At 39.7% G+C, this 20,280-nt stretch overlaps 1 protein-coding gene across 4 annotated transcripts in view; it reads right to left on the bottom strand.

Annotated features, from left to right (window-relative positions):
* Positions 1 to 20,280, bottom strand: part of HS6ST2 (heparan sulfate 6-O-sulfotransferase 2) — a 280,921-nt gene that overhangs the window by 24,578 nt on the left and 236,063 nt on the right. The window lies entirely within an intron of this gene.

Below are 20,280 nucleotides of genomic sequence, written 5' to 3'. Positions count from 1 at the left end.
CACTCAGCAGGGAGCGTACTTAAGGAGTCTCCCTCTCTGTCTGTCCCTCCCCTCTCAAATAAATAAATAAATCTTATGCAAAAAAAAAAAAAAAAAGAAAAGGGAGGATGCTTTCAGGCTGCATCAGGAGAAACAAAAAGGAAAGAATGTCATATTAATGGTGTTTTGTGATATGAGGAGTAACAATAATGCCATCGAATGAGCTTAAATATGGATCAGAATATTTGCTTAAGTTACCTCACCCAATCTCTAGCCTAGAGGGAGCTCCAATTATTATCCCCATTCTGCAGATGGGGGAACTGAGGCTTGAAAAAATTAACTTGTCCAAGGCGTGAGAGCTTGGATATAAACCCAAATTGATCTAACTCAAAAGACTGAGTTCTTTCCAATAAGCTAGGCTTGGGACAGGTGTAGTTCAAGGGTGGAGGTCACTGCAGATGGGCACAATAGTATAAACTAGAGGACATTTGGCAGATAAAGAGATGAGTATAATCAAGGGGAGAGGATTGTTGGGGCTAATGGTGACACAATACATTTGGTGATAGATAGGGTTGAGTTAGTGAACATAAGACAACAGAAAGGGAGTTGAAAAATCATAACAAAATTGGGTATAGCCTGACTATTCTGTATTGTTAATTGGCATTCCAATATTCCTAGTATATAGCTAATGGTCTTTTCTTTTTCAACAGTTTTCATTACAGCCTAGCAGAGAGGTCAGGTTAAGGAAGTGGAGTGGAAATAGCGTGAAGTGGAGTGGAAATAGTGTGTGTTCATTCAGTCTTTAGAGCAGAAACCAGTTGGGGAGCATCATGAAAAACCTGGGCACTATTTTTCATTATTTCTTCCCTGAGTATTTCAGGATGGGCCTGGGTTTAGCCTATAGAGTCATGTCGGTCTGGTACCTTTCATTGCTCAGAGCAACATAGCCACACGAGGGAAAATATTTCTATTTTTCTTGACTTCTTCTTCTCCCCCATCCCCTTCCCCTTCCTTCTCCTCCTCCTTTTATTTTTAAAGACCATACAGAATTGGGAAAGGGGGCTGCCAGACTGCCCAACAGTTAGAGCTGCTTTGCCTGTCCTTGGAGAGCGAGACCACACTTGCTAAAGGCTGCTGTCCCCCGCTACGTGCGCCCTGAGTATTCTCAGCTGGGTCTGTGTCAGTGGTTATCAAACTCATGCTGAGCATTAGGGCTTTGAAAAATGCACTCTAGCCAGACCTCAATATATATAATGGAAAAAAATGGAGTCACTCAGAAGGACATGGAGAGGAGGCCTGGAGTCCTGTGATTTGCCACTTCTGACTTCCCATCACCCTTACTTTTGGCAGGCTCCGAGGTCCTGCTTCAGAACCTAGATGGAAAAACCACTGATCTACACAAAGGACAGGCGTGGTGGGTCCACTGCAGTGGTTTTGGGAGCCCGGGTAGCTTCCTTAGACCTCTTTCAGTCTTTTCCCCCATCTGTTAGAAGCCAGTACAGGAATGGAGAATGGGGCCGTGCAGACAGACTCTCCTGCAGGAAGCATTTGCAGGGTGAGGAGTTGGGAAGGGAAACAGCTTTTTACCCTTGTAGGCACTGCAGGCATTTGGAAATAAATGGTACCGTGGACTTCCCTATCACAAGAAAGAAGAAAAAAATAAACAGTCATCCCCCATACTATGCATTTTTTCCTTGCCAGCAGGTGGGCGATAGAGACCCAGACACTCAGGTAAAGAAACCCACAGTCTCCAAACTGAACCTGTTTACGGGGGCAAAGCTGGTTATGTCTAACTGGTCTCCAAAACAAGAATGCTCAAGGAGACTGGAGAAATGAACATCAGGGGCAACCGATGCAGATTTGGCATAAAGATGGGCGACTTTCTCAGGGAAAGACACAAATGCGTCGACTTCCCCTTTGTGGACTCACACTTTCTCCTCCAATTCCTGAAAACTACCAGAAAGTGTATGTGTGCCTAGTTATTTTTTGCAAGGTCTGCAGAGATAAACTACTGCTTGTTTTCATACCCTCCTGGCAATGCTGGGAGAGAGGACAGGCATGATCTGCCCTTCACAGAAGGGGGAGTGGCCCGGGGAGAGACATGCACGTGGGGTCCCACAGGCATGATGAAGGGAAATGGAGGTAAACATAGAGAGGCTGGACAGAGCATCCCATGAAAGCCCGGGAAGAACACATCTCCTCCCCAACAGCAATGAGAAAGAGAGCTTGTCTCTGCCAAGGAACCTGGCCAGCCCTCTGAGGGGAACCTGCCAATTTGGGTGTGGTCCATGGCACCTAAGCAGGTGATCAGTTCCTGAACCAAGGTCATGGGGAAGTTTCCAGATTCAATGAGAAAATGCCTGCCTTTAAAGCACTTCAAATAGGGCCTGATACATGGGAAGTACCCAGTAAATGGTCCTGCTTGTTTTTCCATTCCTGGCCCTTATATTTGGCTGTGTTTACTTACTACTTTGGTTGGGAAAGCATTCTGTAAGTTCTGTACCTGCATGTAAAATATGTTTTGCTGTTTCTATCTTTCTTTTCTTTATTTTTTTTAATCAGTACCAAAAATTATTTGACTTTAACTTCTGAGTAGCCTGCTCTTGAGCTCTATGAAGGAGAGAAAATAATTTAGGATTTAGAGAAAAATGGGCCCTGGGTTCAATCATGGCTCCGCTACTTACTATCTCCGTAGTTTTGGGCAAAATACGTCATTTCTTTCAGCCTTAGTTTTGCCATCTGTAAGCTGTAGATATTATTTGTGCCTCATAGGGTTGTTGGTAGAATTACATGAGATAATGTATGAGAACGCTCTTAGTGCACTACGAAATGCTATACAAGTAATGATTTTTTTTTTTTTTTTTAATGAGACATTTTGGCTTATTCAGACTGGCTTTCCTCCTCCCTCATATGCATCCCAGTTCAGTCTGAGCTTTTGCAGACAGTCATGGCCAAACATTTTTCAGGTCTGCCAGACCACACAAGACTAGCCAATCAATCACTTTGATTAAATTATCTGGTCAATTCAAATAGCCAGTTTTCTCAATTGTTCCGATCTCCTGTCACATTCAACCCCATTCAAGTGACCCACACAGTGGCTTGGGACATGACACACACACTTATCCTCTGAGCCACGTGATGTTCCTCTCTTGGACCATCTTCTCCACCCACAATCCTTCCAGGGATCGAAGGCACTGCACAGTGAGAATTAGTGCTTCGAATGCACGTGACATCTTGGTCATCCATTACAAATGCTACTTTAAGCACTGACAGATGGTGGTCTGGATCTTCCAGCATCACCAGAATTTTTCAGACAAAATTTACCGTTCCATTATCAGTGAGCTGAATTCTGGCTGCCTCATTTTTTCATTTAATCTTTAGTAAGCAACCATCCTGAAAACCCAAGGCATGTTGTGTAATGAAGTAATGGCCATTGATCACTGACATAGTTTTATGTCTGCCCTCCCTGTTCATGATACATACAGCGTACAGAGTAATGGAAAGCTCAGTACCCCATTTTGGAGGTGGAGTCCTAGTCAAAATCATCCTTATCTTCAAGTTGGAATACTGAGGAACTAAGATTTCACCACATTTCATAGCTCCTGCAGAATCTCTACAGGCTCAATACCCTTCCCTCTGACTAAGGCCTCCATCAGCAGGATCAATCTCCCTATCTTTGTGAACCGAGGTCTCCTGCAGTCTCTAAGTACACAGGGCATCTCCAGAAAGGAAAGACAAGCACAGACATAGTCAGAGTCTTGGCCTCATCACCTATAAACAATGTGACCTGGAACAATCCAATGTCATCTCAGATTCCTCGTCGGTCAGTAAAAGGAGTTAATAATAACTTTTTTTTACAGACCTACTGTAATGATTAAACAAGATAATATTCTGTAAAGAACCTTGCATAGTACCTGAAACATAGAGAGCACTCAATAAATTGCAGCTAATAAAAATTATTATAAGCTTGTAATATGTGAAGAATGGTTCTAATTCCTTTACATTGGTTACCTTGTTAAATATGTTAAGTCTTTTCTCAAATGTCTCCTTCCAGTGAGGTCTTCCCTAACCACTTTATTTAAATTTACACATTTACTGCCTGTACCACTTCCTATACCCCTGACATGTCCCTGTCCCCACTTATGACTTATTCCCTTTTAAAATACTGTATATTTTATTTGTTTGTTTAAAGATTTAATTTATTTATTTGGGAGAGAGAGAGAGAGAGAGAGAGAACATAAGCAGGCAAAGAGGCATGCAGAGGGACAGGGAGAAGTAGACTCTCTGCTTCAGGACCCTAGGATCATGACCTGAGCTGAAGGCAGATGCTTAACCAACTGGGCCACCCGGGTCCCCCTATTTGTTTAGTGACAGTATTTCTCCACTAGAAGGGCCATAAAGGCAGGGACTGCTCTCTCTTTTGTTATTTGCTGTATCCTCAGAGCCTATAATAGTACCCGGTACCTAGTAAGCACTCAACAAAATGTTTGAATGAATGGAGAATTTCATCCTCAAGAAAATTCTATGAAGCAGACACTCTTAGTATCCTTTTTTTTTTTTTTTAGTATTCTCTTTTTATAAGTGAAAAAAACTGATACACAGAGAGATTAACTTCCCCGTGGAAGTGTTGGGATTTTATTTTATTTTTTAAAGATTTTATTTATGAAGTGTTGGGATTTTAAAGGAGCAACTGGGCTCTAGAATGTGTCATCTTAATCATTACACTATACTGTTGTTTTTCAAGAACTCATGAAAGGAGAGAAGGGCAGAGAAAAAGAGGAGAGAGAGAGAGAGAGAGAGAGAGAGAGAGAGAGACGAAGAGAGCACAAATAAGAGAATGAGAATAATGGGAAGAGTGTATGAGATTCTATGAACTTTAGGCTTTATTTTTCATTGTGTTTCTTGCTTTTTGTTCTGCATCTCCATGAATAGGATCTACTCTCTTTCTGATGCAATTTCTGTGCAGTAGTTTGGGAAACTAGCTTTAGTCAGGTGATAAAGGCATCAATCATTTGTCCCCAAAATAACATCTTTAGGGAATACTATCATTGTTCAACTATCTCTCCATTTGTTAAATGTGTCTTTTTACACATTTTTGATAAATTTGTGGAAATTCTTTGCACAACAAAAAAACCCAAACCTAGTCAACATTGTACTAGAGGTTCTAGCCAGTGCAATAAGGCCAGAAAAAAGGCATCCATATTGGAAAAAAGGAATCAAACTTTTTATTTATAGATGCCATAACTGTCTATGTAGGAAATTCAAAGGAATCTACAAAAAGCTCCTTGAACTAATAAGTGAGTTTAGCAAGTTCACAGGACATAAGATTAATATACAAAAATCAATTGTACTTGTATATATGAAAAATGAGCAATTAGAAATCCAAAAAATACTTATCATAACATCAAAAGTATGAAATATTTAGGGATACATACAACAAAACATACGAAAGACATGTACACTGAAAACTAAAAAGCACTGCTGAGTGAAATAAAAGAAGATCCAAATAAATGGAGAAATAGCGGTAAGATGTCAGTTCTTCCCCAATTACTTTAATTGAGGTATAACTGACATACAACATTATGTTAGTTTCAGACCTACACCACAATGATTTGATATTCATATACACTACAAAATGTTCACCACAATAAATCTAGTTCCCCCATTACTATGTTATTACTACGCAATAAAATGTTATTACTATAGTCACCATACTGTACAGTACATACCCATGTCTCATTTATTTTGTGATTGGAAGTTTGTACCTCTTGAATCCCTTCTCCCATTTTACATACCTCCAAAACCACCTTTGCTCTAGCAATCACCAACATGTTCTCTGCATCTATGAGTTTTAGTTTGTTTTGTTTGTTCATTTGTTCTGTTTCTTAGATTCCACATATAAGTAAAATCATGTGGTATTGGTCTTTCTCTGACTTATTTCACTTAGCACCATACCCTCAAGCTCCATCCTTGTTGTTGCAAACAGCAAGATTTCATTCTTTTTGATGCCTTTATAGTATTCCATTATACAGACATATGTAACACATCTTTTTTATACCTTCATCCATCAATGGACACTTTGTTTCCATATTGTGGCTATTGTGAATAATGCTGCAATGAACATAGGGGTGCATGTGTAAATATATATATATATTGGAGAGCATAATCTCTTTTATTTTTATTTTTTTGAGATTTCTTTTCAGCGTAACAGTATTCATTGTTTTTGCACCACACCAAGTGCTCCATGCAATAAGAGCCCTCCTTAATACTCACCACCTGACTCCCCCAACCTCCCACCCCCCCCACCCCTTCAAAACCCTCTGGTTGTTTTTCAGAGTCCATAGTCTTTCATGGTTCACCTCCCCTTCCAAGCTTCCCTCAGCTCCCTTCTCCTCTCCATCTCCCCATGTTCTCCATGTTATTTGTTATGCTCTGCAAATAAATGAAACCATATGATAATTGACTCTCTCTGCTTGACTTATTTCACTCAGCATAATCTCTTCCAGTCCCGTCCATGTTGCTACAAAAGTTGGGTATTCATCCTCTCTGATGGAGGCATAATACTCCATAGTGTATATGGACCACATCTTCCTTATCCATTCGTCCATTGAAGGACATCTTGGTTCTTTCCACAGTTTGGCAACCGCGGCATCTTTCTTTTTAAATTATTGCTTTTATTTTCTTCAGACAGGGATGCAGAAGTGGAATTGCTGGATCACATGATAGTTCCATGTTTAGTTTTTCAATGAACCTCCATACTGTTTTTCACAGTGGCCGCACCACTTTATATTCCCACCAACAGTGCACAAGAGTTCCCCTTCCTCTACATTCTTGCCAACACTTGTTATTTCTTATCTTTTTTATAATAGCCATTCTGACAAGTTGTGCAATAATATCTCCTGGTGGTTTTAATTTGCATTTCCCTAATGATTAGTGATGCTGAACATCTTTTCATGTGCCTGGTGGCAACTGAATGTCTTCTGTGGGAAAATGTCTATTCAGTTCTTCTGCCCATTTTTTAATTGGATTTTTTTTTGTAGTTGGTTTGTATGAAGTCTTTGTATATTTTGAATATTAACCCCTCATCAGATGTCTGACTTGCAAATATCTTCTCCGTTAAGTAGGCTGCTTTTTCATTTTGTTGATGGCTTCCTTCACTATGCAGAAACTTTTCAGTTTGATGTAGTTCCATTTGTTTATTTTTGCATTTGTTTCCATTGCCTTTGGAGTCACATCCAAAAAAAATACCCCTGAAAGCAATGTCAAGAAGATCATTGCCTATGTTTCCTTCTAGGAGTTTTGTGGTTTCCAGTCCCATATTCAAGTCTTTAATCCATTATGAATTATTTTCTGTGTGTGGTGTTAATGGTACAGTTTCATCATTTTGCATGTAATTGTCCAGTTCTCCCAGCACCATCTATAGAAGAGAATATCTTTTTCCCATTGTACATTCTTGCCTTTTTTGTTGTAAATTAATTAACAATATATGCATGGGTGTATACCTGGGCTCTCTATTCTGTTCTATTGATCTAGGTGCTGTTTTTATGCCAGTATCATACTGTTTTGATTACTATAGCTCTGTAATATAGTTTGAGATCGGGGGGATATGATGCCTTCAGCCTTATTATTCTTTCTCAAGATTGTTTTGGCTATTGGGGATCTTTTATGGTTTCATATAAATTTAAGGATTGTTTATTCTATGTCTGTGAAAAATGCCATTGAGATTTTCATAGGCATTGCATTGAATCTACACATTGCTTTGGGTAATATGGACGCTTTAACAATATTAATTCTTCTGATCACTTAACATGGAATGTATTTCCATTTATCTGTGTCTTCTTCAAATTCATTGATCAGATTTCAGGGTACAGGTCTTTCACTTCTTTGGTTAAATTTATTTTTAGGTATTTTATTCTTTTTGATGTGATTGTAAATGAGATTGTTTTCTTAATTTCCCTTTTAATAGTTTATTGTTAGTTTATAAAAATGCAACAGATTTTCATGTATTAATTTTGTATCCTGAAATGTTACCAAGTTCATTTATTAGTTCTAACAGTTTCTTGGTGGAGATTTTAGAGTTTTCCATATATAATTTTATGTTATCCCCCAACAGTGACAGTTTTACTTCTTCCTATCCAATTTGGAAGCCTTGCCCCAGCCAAGATTTCCAAGAATAAAAGATTTCCAAGAATAAAAGAATAAAGATTTCCTGAATAAAAGTGGTGAAAACAGGCATCTTTGTCTTGTCCCTGATCTTAGAGTTAAAGCTTTCAGCTTTTCCCCATTGAGTATGATGTTAGCTGTGGCCTTGTCATAAATGGTTCTTATTATGTTGAGGTATATTTCCTTCATACCCACTTCCTTGAGAGTTTTTTAAAACTCCCAATAAATCCAATAAATGGATTTTGAATTTTGTCAGATGCTTTTTCTGCATCTCTTGGATGATCATAGGATTTTAATCTTTCATTTTGTTAATGTGGTATATCTCATTGATTGCATTGTTGATGTTGAACCATCCCTCATTCCTAGAATGAATCCCACTTCATCATGGTGTATGATGTTTTTTAAAGTATTGTTGCATTGGTTTGCTAATATTTTCTTGGGGATTTTTGCATCTGTGTTCATCAGGGATACTGGCCTGTAATTTTCTCTGTTTTGTGGTGTCCTTGTCTGGTTTCAGTATCTGGGCAACATTGGCCTCTGAAAATGTTTGAAAGTGTTCCTTCTTCTTCAGTTTTGTGGAAGAGTTTAAGAATAAGTGTTAAGTCTTCTTGAATGTTTGGCATAATTCACCAGTGAAACCATCTTTTTCTAAACTTTTGGTGTCCTTGCTAGTAATAGATTTATTCAGATTTACTTTCTTCATGATTCAGTCTTGGAATGGTGTTTGTCTCTAGGAAGTTATCCATTTCTTTTAGGTTGTCCAATTTGTGGGCATATGCCTGTTCATAGTAGTCTTTTATGATCCTTTGTATTTTTTGGTATCAGTTATAACTTCCCTTCTTTCATTTCTGATTTTATTTTAACCTTCTCTTTTTTCTTAGTGAGTCAGCTAAAGATTTATCAAATTTGTTGATCTTTTCAAGAGCCAGCTCTCCATTTCATTGATCTTTCCTGTTGTCTTTTTAGTCTCTATTTCATTTATTTCTGCTCAGGTCTTTATTATTTCCTCCTCTTACTAACTCTGTGCTTTGTTTGTTCCTTTTTTCTAGTTCCACTAGATTGTTTGAGATTTTTCATATTTCTTGCTGTAGGCCTGTATCTCTATGAACTTCCCTCTTAGAACAATTTTTTGCTGCATCCCATTGATTCTGGTATGTTGCATTTTCATTTGTCTTAGGGTATTTTCTGTTTTCTCTTTTGACTTCTTTGTTGATCCACTGGTTATTCAGTACCATGTTTAATCTCTACATATTTGTGATTTTTCTTCAGTTTTCTTTTTGTGATTGATTTCCAGATTCATACCATTGTGGTCTGAAAGGATGTTTGATATAATTTTAATCTTCTTAAACATATTGAGACTTATTTTATCACATATGTTCTATCCTGGAGAATGTTTCATGGGCACTTAAGAAGAATGTGTATTCTGGGGCACCTGGGTGGCTCAGTGGGTTAAAGCCACTGCCTTTGGCTCAGGTCATGATCTTAGGGTCCTGGGATCGAGCCCCGCATCAGGCTCTCTGCTCAGTGGGGAGTCTGCTTCCCTTCCTCTCTCTCTCTCTGCCTGCCTCTCTGCCTATTTGTGATCTCTGTCTGTCAAATAAATAAATAAAATCTTAAAAAAAAAAAGAAGAATGTGTATTCTGCTGCATTTGGATGAAATGTCATATATATATAAACTTCATCTGATCTAATGTATTCTATGTATCCTTTAAGGTTGAAGTTTCTTTACTGATTTTCTGTCTGGATGATCTATCCAATAATACAATTAGGGCATTAAATTCCCCTATTATTGTATTGCTGTTGATTTCTCCCTTTAGGTCTGTTAATAATTGTTTTATATATTTAGAGGCTCCCAAGTTGTGTGCATGAATATTTACAACTGTTATATCTTCTTGCTGGATTGACCTCTTTATCATTATACCATGCTCATCTTTGTCTTTTATTACATTTTTTGTTTTAAAATCTATTTTTGTCTGATAGGAGAACAGCTACTCAGTTTTCTTTCCATTTGCATGAAACATTGTTCTCCACCTCTTCACTTTCAGTCTGTGTGACCTTCTATCTGAGGTAGGCAGCATGTAGATGGGTGTTGTTTTTTAATTCATTCAGCCACTCTATGTCTTTTGATTACAGAATTTAGTCCATTTACATTAAAATTAATTCTATATAGGTATGTGCTCACTACCATACCTGCTCACTACCATACTTGTTAATTAATTGCTTACTGGAGGTTTTGTAGTTCCTCTCTGTTCCTTTCTTCTCTTGCTCTCCTTCCTTATAGTGCATGGCTTTCTTTAGTGTTATGTTTAGATTTCATTCTCATTATTTCTTGTGTATCTACTATAGGTTTTTGCTTTGTCATTATCATGAAGTTTATGTATATCAGCCTATCTATGTATCAACATAGACTAATGGTAAGTTAAGTATGAACACATTCTAAGACTACATTTTTACTCTCCACATACACATGTGATATAATAATGTCACATTTTACATCTTTTATTTTGTGTATCCCTTAATTGTTGTAGTTTAGTTATTTTTACTAGTTTCACTAGTTTTGTCTTTTAACCTTCATCTAGCTCTATAAGTGATTAGTCTACTACCTTTAATACATACTTAGCTTTGCCAGTTAGATTTTTATTTTTGTATGTTTTCTTGTTACTAACTAATGCTTTTCAACTTAAAGAAATCTTTTTACATTTCTCATAAGGCTGGTTTACTGGTGGTGAACTCTTTTAGTTTTTCTTGTCTGGAAAACTTTCTTTCACCTTCAATTGTGAATCATAACCTTGCCAAGTAGAAAATTCTTGTTTGGAAGTTTTTGCTTTCAACCCTTTGAATATATCATGTCACTCATTTCTGACCTGCAGAGTTTCTGCTGAAAAACATCATCTGACAGTCTTATGGTGGGGGGGGGGGTTCCTTGTACATAATGGCTTCTTTTTATCTTGCTGCTTTTAAGACTCTCTCTTGAGGTTTAACTTCTGACATTTTAATTTTTAATGTGTCTTGGTGTCGCTGTCTTGGGCTTTGTCTTATTTGGAGCTTTTTGGGCTTCTTGGAGCTGGATATCTGTTTCTTTCCCTAAGTTAGGGAAGTTTTCAGCCATTATTTCTTCAAATAAGTTTTCTGTCTGTCTGTCTCTCTCTCTCTCTCTCTCTCTCTTCCTTCTGGGACTCCTATTATATAAGTATTGTTCTACTTGATGTTGTCCCATAGGTCTCTTAAACTACTTCATTTTTTAAGAATTCTTTTTTTCTTAAAAAAAAAAAAAGAATTCTTTTTTTCTTTTTGTTGCTCCACTTGAGTGACCTCTAATCCCCTGTATTCCAGGCCCCTAATCCCTTCTTCTGTTTCATTTAGTCTGTTGTTGAATCTCTATAGTGTACTTTTCAGTTTAGTTATTTTATTTTTTAGCTGCATGACTTCTGTTTAGTGCTTTCTTATATTTTTCTGTCACTTTGTTGACATTCTCTCTGTGCTCATTCATTCTTCTCCTGAGATCAATGAACATCTTTACAATTGTTTCTTTCAACTCTTTATTGAGTAAATTATCTCCCTTTCACTAAGTTCTCCCCACCAGGGTTTTATCTTCTTTCATTTGAAACACACCCCTTTGTTTCCTCATTTTGTTGGACTCTCCATATTTGTCCTATGTTAGGCAAAACACCAATCTCTCCCAGTCTTGAAGGAGTGGTCATAGGAAAACAAGGAGTGTGTCTCAGTTTCTTGTCTGCAGTCCCCTGGAGGCAGTAGCCTGCCAAGAACTGTCTCTTCAATTGTTTCAGTTCTGTGGGGTCTAGAAACATAAGTTCCACCCCACTCCACTTACCACCAGAGCCAGGTGTTCAAAGGGTATTTCCTATATAGATTGTATCCATCTACTGGGTTTGGCTGGGTCACAGGGGAGCACGCAGCTGTGGTGAGCCCACCCAACAGGTTTGATGGGGCAGAGTCATGGGGAACAATAGTCCAGGGCATGGAGCACTAGCCAGGCAGAAGGAGAGTGCAGATATGGCATCTTCAAGTGACTCCATCCCCAGAGAGAGTTCCAACACATCTCTGTGCCTTCAGCAGACACTTTAAAATTAGCCAGTGAATCACCTTCACACATGATCTAGGCATTTTTCAATCTGCTGCTTTTGCCATGAGTCTCAGGGCAAGTGAGTCTGTACCTGAACCTGTTAAGAGCAGTCTCAGTTTCCTCCAGCCCTTTGGGTCTCCTGGACTTAAGCCATTTTTTTCAAAGCCAAAACATTTTCAAAGATGTTTTGGAGACTTGTCTCACTGGTGCAGGTCCCAAGGGTTAGGGTTGCCAGATGTGGGGCTTGAACCCCTCACTCCTCGGGGATATACCTTATGTTTGTGAGATCGCACCTACCCGTGGGTTGTCATGCCAGGGGTGGGGTTTTTGGCAAGACCATGTTTCTGTCTCACCTACTCATCTCAATCTGGTCTTTTTACCCTTTGCTGTGAAGGAGCTATTCAGCGTGTTTTCAGGTCTTTTTCAAAGAATTTTTCTATCTGCAGCTGTAGATTTGGTATGTTCATGGGAGCAGGTGAGTTCATGTTTTTCCTATACTGCCATCTTAATCCACCCTCTCCTAAGACTTGATATATAAATTCAACACAATCTTTTCCAAAATCCCAGCAGGGCTTTTTTCTTTTCCTATAAACGTATAGGCTGATTCTAAAATTCGCATGAAAATGCAAAGGACTTAGAATATCCCAAAGAACTTTGAAAAGAAGAATGAAGTTGAGGGACTCATACCATCTGATTTCAAGACTTATTATAAAGCCAGAGTAGTTAAGACAATGTGGAATTGGCATAAGGGTAAACATATCAATTAATCGAGACTCTAAAAATAGACCCATATATATATGTAGCCCCAAATACACACACACACACACACACACACATACAATATATATATACATGTATATATATATATATACCCATATATATAGGTAGCCATATATATGTGGAAATATATATATTATATATAAAATATATATATGGAAATATAAATATATATGGAAAATATATTCTTCTAGTGAAATGGTACTGGAATGACTGGATATCCATGTGTAAAACAAAACAAAACTTTGATCTCAACCTTGCACTATATACAAAATTTAACTCAAATTGAATAACTGCCCTAAATGTAATGCCTAAAACTATATAAAACATCTAGAAGAAAACACAGGTAAAAACCTTTACAACTTTGGGTTAGGCAAAGATTTTTTAGATACCATACCAAAAGCATAATCCAGAAAAGAAAAAAATGATAAATTGCATTTCATCAAATTAAAAAGTTCTACTTTACATTCTAGATTTTTAGTCACTGATGGGTTCATAATAATTATTTAGATAGCACATCAATTTTGCCCCATGTTCTCGTACTTTCTTAGTACTGAAAACCACAATGGGCCATGTTTAATAAGTTGGTTTTCTGAAAAACACAGATTTGGCCTGGAGGCATTAGAAGATGCTATTTATTTAGCCTCTGTAATCCCCTCAGCTCAGAAAGAGCTGGTATGAGACCTAAGAATATTGGGGTGAAAGGTCAGATGTAGCATTGACAGGTGGGTGGACGGACAGATAGATGGGAGGTGGAAGAGAAGGAGGGCAGAAGAAAAAAGAGACAGAGACAGAGATTTATTACTTGGAGGAAAATAGGGGAGTCCTGTTTCACATCACTCTTCCTTGTTTGCCTGGGCTTTCTTGAGTGGGAGAGCAGGAGTGGAATTCTAGCCAATCCCTGGAAACTGGACATAACTCAGCTGTGCCAGAACAATGCAAGGGAGAGTTCTCAGTCTTGTATATTTCAGAGGAAAAAGAAGTTATCAAGGACCTGTGTTCTAGGGAGCAACATGTTTGCTCCATGATTTTGTACGGCAGGCGAGAGGGAGAAAGATGGCTCCTGCTTTCCAAAGCTCCATTAACAGAATCACTCTTCCTAATGAAGCTGTAGAGCCATGACCAGCAGGGACAGTCAGATATTTGGGGGGCATCTATTATGTTAGTAAGTGTACTCTTCATCCTAACCATCACAGAGATACATGTGGACCTGTTAGAAAATGTTTCCATGGTTGAACTATTTCTTCCTGGATCTACTAATAATATCTTGTCTAACCTAATCTTCAGGAATTACTTATGTGTTGCCGATGGTTCTGGGGCTTCTGCTTTCCCATTTCCAGAGCTGGCAAAGAAGATAACCAGGCAAGCTGCACCACCCAGAGCTCTCACTTGTTCAGAACTATACTGGCCAGGTCACAACATTCCCAGCTGCAATAGGTTGGCAGCTGAAACCAGCATAATCACTAGGTGACATTATTAAGTACTTGTCCTGTGCCAGGTACTGGGAGACCTTACCTTAGATTATGGCATTTCATCATCACAATGGCCCAATGAGGTTGGTACAAAGTTAATTGGCGGTGGAGCCAGGATTCAAATCCAGGTCTCTCTGATTCCAAAGCTGATGTCCTTTAGAATACACACAAGGCTACATGATTCATTTATTTCAAGCAATCTTTGAACAGCTCTGTGCTGCAGCCATTAGCTCTAGGTTAAACCTCAAAGTATGCCCAGCCTGTGTGTTATTTACCCCTTGTTATTGGAAATCTTTTTTAAATGTCTTAGGCTACTTTCCTGCCTTGTTAATGAATGCACTTTCTGGAACAGATCTGACTTTTTTTTTTTTATTATGACCAAAAGTCTCACACTATCCCGGAAGGGGAATATTAGAGGAAAAGGCAATTAGGCTACAAATGATTCTCAGGCACACTTAGAGCCATTTTTAGGAATACATTCTGACATCAGTTTCTGTTTTTGTCATTTGCTTTTCCCTACAAAGGAGCAGTTGCAAAGAGAGACAGAGACAGAGAGAGCAGTCAGTTCAGCGCTTTGCTTTGTCACAAGCCTTTGTGATATTAGACATAGCCGTACAGCTAAACTAAGGCACTACTGCCATCATCAGCATGTAAAACAGTATACTAAGACTATCTGACAAGTTGAATACTTGGCTACCTGATTGTTATGTCCATATAGCACACAAACATTTTGAAGTGAACACACACACACACACACACTTCCATATCAGAGGCAAAACTGGAGGCTTTAGCAATAGTCAGACTACTGTCTTAAAAGAAATGCATGGCTCTCAATTAGAGGAAAGTACATAATCATGAGATCATGGCATTCAGGGTTCAACCCCAGGAATGCACGTGTAAACAGCTCAATTTGCACTATATGCTGAGTCCATAAAGTCCATTTCCTTCCGTCCAGAAAGGAAGCAAGACTTCCCTTCTTATTAAAGCAGGAAATGTTTTCATTTGGCTCCTGCCAACCAAAACCAAGAGAGTGTTGGTGTGTTTAGTTTATTTATGAAGCTATGTGCTCCTAACTGAATAGATAAATAGGTCTGCTCATTATGAGACAACTTGGGCCAAGACAGGTTGGAGTCCATCTTCCTGTAGCATCTGCTACTAGGGTCAGCTCCAGGCAGATGTGTGAAGTGAACAAGGTTGACTTGGTCCTCATATTCCCCATCTGCAGTCCTTTTTATCCATTTTAGCATCCCTGGCTTAATTCATTTAAGGCAACATTTATGGTACTTAATTCAATATTTATGGCATCATTTACCAGACACTGTGCTTGGGTTCTCTGCCCTGGTCCTGTAATATTCATGGTCTTCACTAGTATCTGAAAATGGAACTTGGCTCTTGTCATTCCATAGCCTGAGCCTATGTGGAAAACATTTCAGACTGAAGGGGTGATTAATTTCCATAGTCGTCTGCAACTGCTTACGATCTAATTTTTAAACTGATGCCTCTGAATGTCACAGACACACATACACACACACACCCTCAACCTTGGATGGTTGATTTGAGGGAGATCTATGAGTTCTCTCTATTGCTTCCTTAATGAAAAGGTGTTAAAGACTTATGATCACTCAACAAGAATGTTGAAAATGGGTGACTGCCCAAACACAACAAGAATGATGTTAGTTTAGAGCAAAAGGAAAGTGTTTAAAAAGTGCACACTACTTCCTTTCATCATCACTATGGCTACATTTTTTTTTTAAATGAAATGATTCTAATTTCCCCCCTAAGTCTCCATTTTCACAGCGGCTGACAGAACCTACCCAACACAGGTATCATAGTATATGGAGGGCAGAGCACTTAGCTGGACATCCTGAGATCAGGTTCTGAGGCTTCTTTGGTGTGATTAGCTGAAGTACCTTGCTATCTGGGAGAAGAAATGTAGCATACATTGTAGTAAAAAGAGCAGGGGACAAATATTAGACTGGGATTTAGGCTGGCCTCTGCTACTAACTGATGCATGTATTTGGGAAAGTGACTGACCCTTCTTGAGTCCTAGTGTCCTTATCTGTTCAGCAAAAGAGTTCGTCTCCTGTAAAGTGTGTTCTGATACAACATGAAAATTCACAATGGCTCCTTGTCACTGCCATGTATGCTCAGCCTTGACAGTTTATGTGCTGGCTAGGAATAACCCAATGGGTAGGTAAATGGATTGATTCCGGTGTGATGTGTTCAAAGGAATAACAGATCTGTATTACCAAAGGGAATCAAATGTGTGGTTAAATGTAGTGACCCAGCCTGGCTAGTCATTGGTCAACCTCTGCAAAACCTATGCTTCCAGTTATCAGAGTTATGGGGCTGCACTGAGGTTTTCTTTCTGCCTTGTCAATTTGGCTCACTGTTGGCATAGAGGAAAGTGCATGTATCCCCCTGAAAGTCATTGCCAGGGCGGTCTGGCTCTGCTGCTCAGATCTGTCCCATTCCATCTGTTCCTGCCTGAAACAGAGGGCTGGCTACCCAGCTTCAGATGCGGGCAATGAAACAGAGGGGGCAGAAGTGACACAACTTTCAAGCTGTTGGTTTCTTTCTTTCTTTTTTTTTTTTTTTAAAGATTTTATTTATTCGACAGAGAGAGATCACAAGTAGGCAGAGAGGCAGGCAGAGAGAGAGGAGGAAGCAGGCTCCCCACCGAGCAGAGAGCCCGATGCGGGGCTCAATCCCAGGACCCTGAGATCATGACCTGAGCCGAAGGCAGAGGCTTTAACCCACTGAGCCACCCAGGTGCCCCAAGCTGTTGGTTTCTTAAGCTACTCTGCATGCTTTCACTATATCTCAGTTGGCCTCTGATGCATTGAAGTCCCCCCAAAAGTGCAGAATTGGCCATTTGGTTTTAGTTTTTACCTAATTCGCAGCCCCAAAATGTTCTTTTCACCGGTTTGGGGGATTCTGCCCACCTTCGTGATTACCACACATTTTCCTTCTCTGACCTCACCTTGCTACCTGAGAAGAAAGTGGGCAAATGAAAGGGTTCAGGGGTCACTTCTCAGAAGCCTTCACTGATATCTCCACATAGCGTCTTCCCCACTGCAACCGTGGCACTGGTTAGGGGTGACAATTTGGGCTCCAACAGTAGCAGCCTGGGACTGCTTCACTGTAAATACCATCTTGTCATCCTGTCCCCTCTCCTCTCCACACAGAGACTGTGAGCTCCTTGAAGGCACATATTATACCTTGTATTTGTCTATGAGACCCCAGCGTTTGGCACAATGGCAAAAATAAACCTTCAATATATTTCAGTTGTCTTAAAGTAATTAAACTTAAAAAAGCTATTTACCGAAATTATCCATCTGGAGACCCCCCATGGAGGCACATACTATCCTCTCCAATTTCCTCATGTATAAAACAGAAATAAGAGTGCCTATTTCAAAAGCTTTGGTGGTTGAGGATTAAGGAGACAAAACTGTCAGGTGCTCGGTAGAGGTTGGTTCGGAACGCTCACTCAACACATATTAGTTACGTTTTCTCGAAGCCACAATGTGTTATCAGAGGCAGCTTGAATTCTGAATTTTTTGTTTCTTCAAAAAACAAGAGACATCATTTTTTTTTTTTTTTTTTCAGAGAAGAAAGGGCCGTGCCTTCTACCTCCCAGCCTGTTTCTGGTCTCAAAATAAAAACTATTCCACATCACACTCATTAGGTCAAATAACATGAGAAAAACCTAGCAGAACGGCAACTCGGATGCTGCGTGTTGAGACAGTGCATCATGGGAAAAGCTCCAGGGTGCAGAAATCTACCTCCCCACACCGCACACCACCCCAACTCCCAAACCAAGGAAGTATGTAGAAAATAACTACGCTCTCCAAATTACAACACGTGTGCCTAACAGCAATACACTGGTGTGGAAAGGGTGGAAAGGGCCCCCAAACCGTCTCACTATATGGAGACTGCTCTCTACTGCTCCTGTTAACACAGACAGCCAGAGATGCGAGAAAATGTGCAGAGAAATCATTTTTAAAACCTCCCAAAAGCTAATGGCACCTAAGTCAGATCAAGGGACCTGGCACATGAGTTCACAAAGAATATATTGGAGAACTTCTTAGTTTTCATTAATAATCAACAAAAAAAAAAATGAAGAATTACAAGGAACTCCCTCAATCCATGAGTCACGTACAGGGCCAATAAAAGGCACCCAGCTCCGAATGCGCGAGGGATGTGTCCAAATACAGTAAACGTGGTAGAAGATCACATTTATCCACGTAAGAAGGTGTTTATGTGGGCCTCCTACTGTTCACAACCTGGATATTCATTCTCTGTCATCTGAACCCAAATTTGGCCAATGCTCCCTTTGCAGCTCACGCTGAGATTCTTTACTCAAAAGGTAAGAGACTCAGTGCAGCAAAGTCAAAAGACACCAAACAGTGCCCCTTTCAAAGTGTAATAGCAATCAGGTACATCCTGCGTGATACATCAGGGTCTAATACATGGAGACTGTGCCCTGTAGTTGTCAGGGTGACAGGGGAAAACCAGGGCCCCAGATGTGGCCCGCCATTTCTGCGAGCATGGTGGTGAGAGCGACTCTCCAGTGCCTTATCTGCTCACTGAGCGCACATGCTGATGTTGAATTGGGACTAATTTGGAAATGTTCATCTGCTTGGGACTGTGGTGCATCAATCCCCTTCCTTCATCACTTATAGAGTATTTTGACTGTGGTGTGTGGTAATAAATCACGGAAATGAGTTATAAGTGCTTGGAGATTCAGTCTTACGTCTTCACCACTGCTTTCTATATTCTCCAATATAGACCGCATTTGACTTGATAGGCAAACTTGAAATGGTATTCAGGAGGAGAAGAAAAGGGGGGGGGGGGGAAGGCAGCCAATGGCTCTTTCACTTTGGGAATTAAATATAAGATCATATTCCAAATGCAGCTCTTATGGCCTGACACTGAATACATAAAATATATGACCATTACAAATTCACCTTCCATTGCAAAGCCATGCTCTTGTAGTGATATATCTTGTTGCTAGATTAGAGCTTTTAGCATGATGAAGGCATCTTTCATCTTCTCCAAGATGCAGGCTGGGTCCTCCTTCTGGACTGTATTTCTGCCTGTCATAGTGCCCTATGCCACTGAGATACGTAGCCTACAGAGAACCCAAGTCATTCACCAGAGGGCTGCAGCCACTTCGGAGGGGAAGCCCCTAATCGGAGGTATGTCACCTGCAGAGGACCACATTGTTACAGCATGCTCTGCTGAATCCAGTTGGCTGGATCAGCCGAGGCTGTTTTCTGGAATTAACCCAAAGAGGTCAATCTAACATCACAGATACTCAGCCAGTACAACTTTTGGCAATACCACAAAGACAGTTGCATGTAGGACATGGTACATGCTGGTTACTGGGAAAGGAATATATATATCATGTAAATCAGCGATATGGTTACAATGGAAATGTACTTAAATCAGAACATTCGTGGAATGGTTTTCCAGACTTTTCCAACTCAATCCTAAACCTTATGGGTATGGGTCAAAGAGTTTCATGGATTTTGCAACTCATACAATGACGAATCAGTGCTGCAGCTTCTTTCTTTCACTTTTGAAACACATAGTCCGAATCTTGCATTGCTTTAACTCCTTGCCCTTCACACTCAGCCCGACTTTCCTATCCCTCTCCTCCTGCATCTTTAGTCCTTCGTATACCCGAAATTCTTGACACATGCCTTACTCATTTACATTCCCCAGTGACTAGCCCAGTGTGAGGCACACAGACGGCATTCCACAAATCTTTGTTGAATGAGCATGAATGAAAGACAAAAT

The sequence above is a fragment of the Mustela nigripes genome, chromosome X, assembly GCF_022355385.1.
Source record: "Mustela nigripes isolate SB6536 chromosome X, MUSNIG.SB6536, whole genome shotgun sequence".
Taxonomy (NCBI): Eukaryota; Metazoa; Chordata; class Mammalia; order Carnivora; family Mustelidae; genus Mustela; species Mustela nigripes.
The sequence above is the reverse complement of the archived record's forward strand: the minus strand, read 5'-3'. Positions and strand labels throughout refer to the sequence as shown.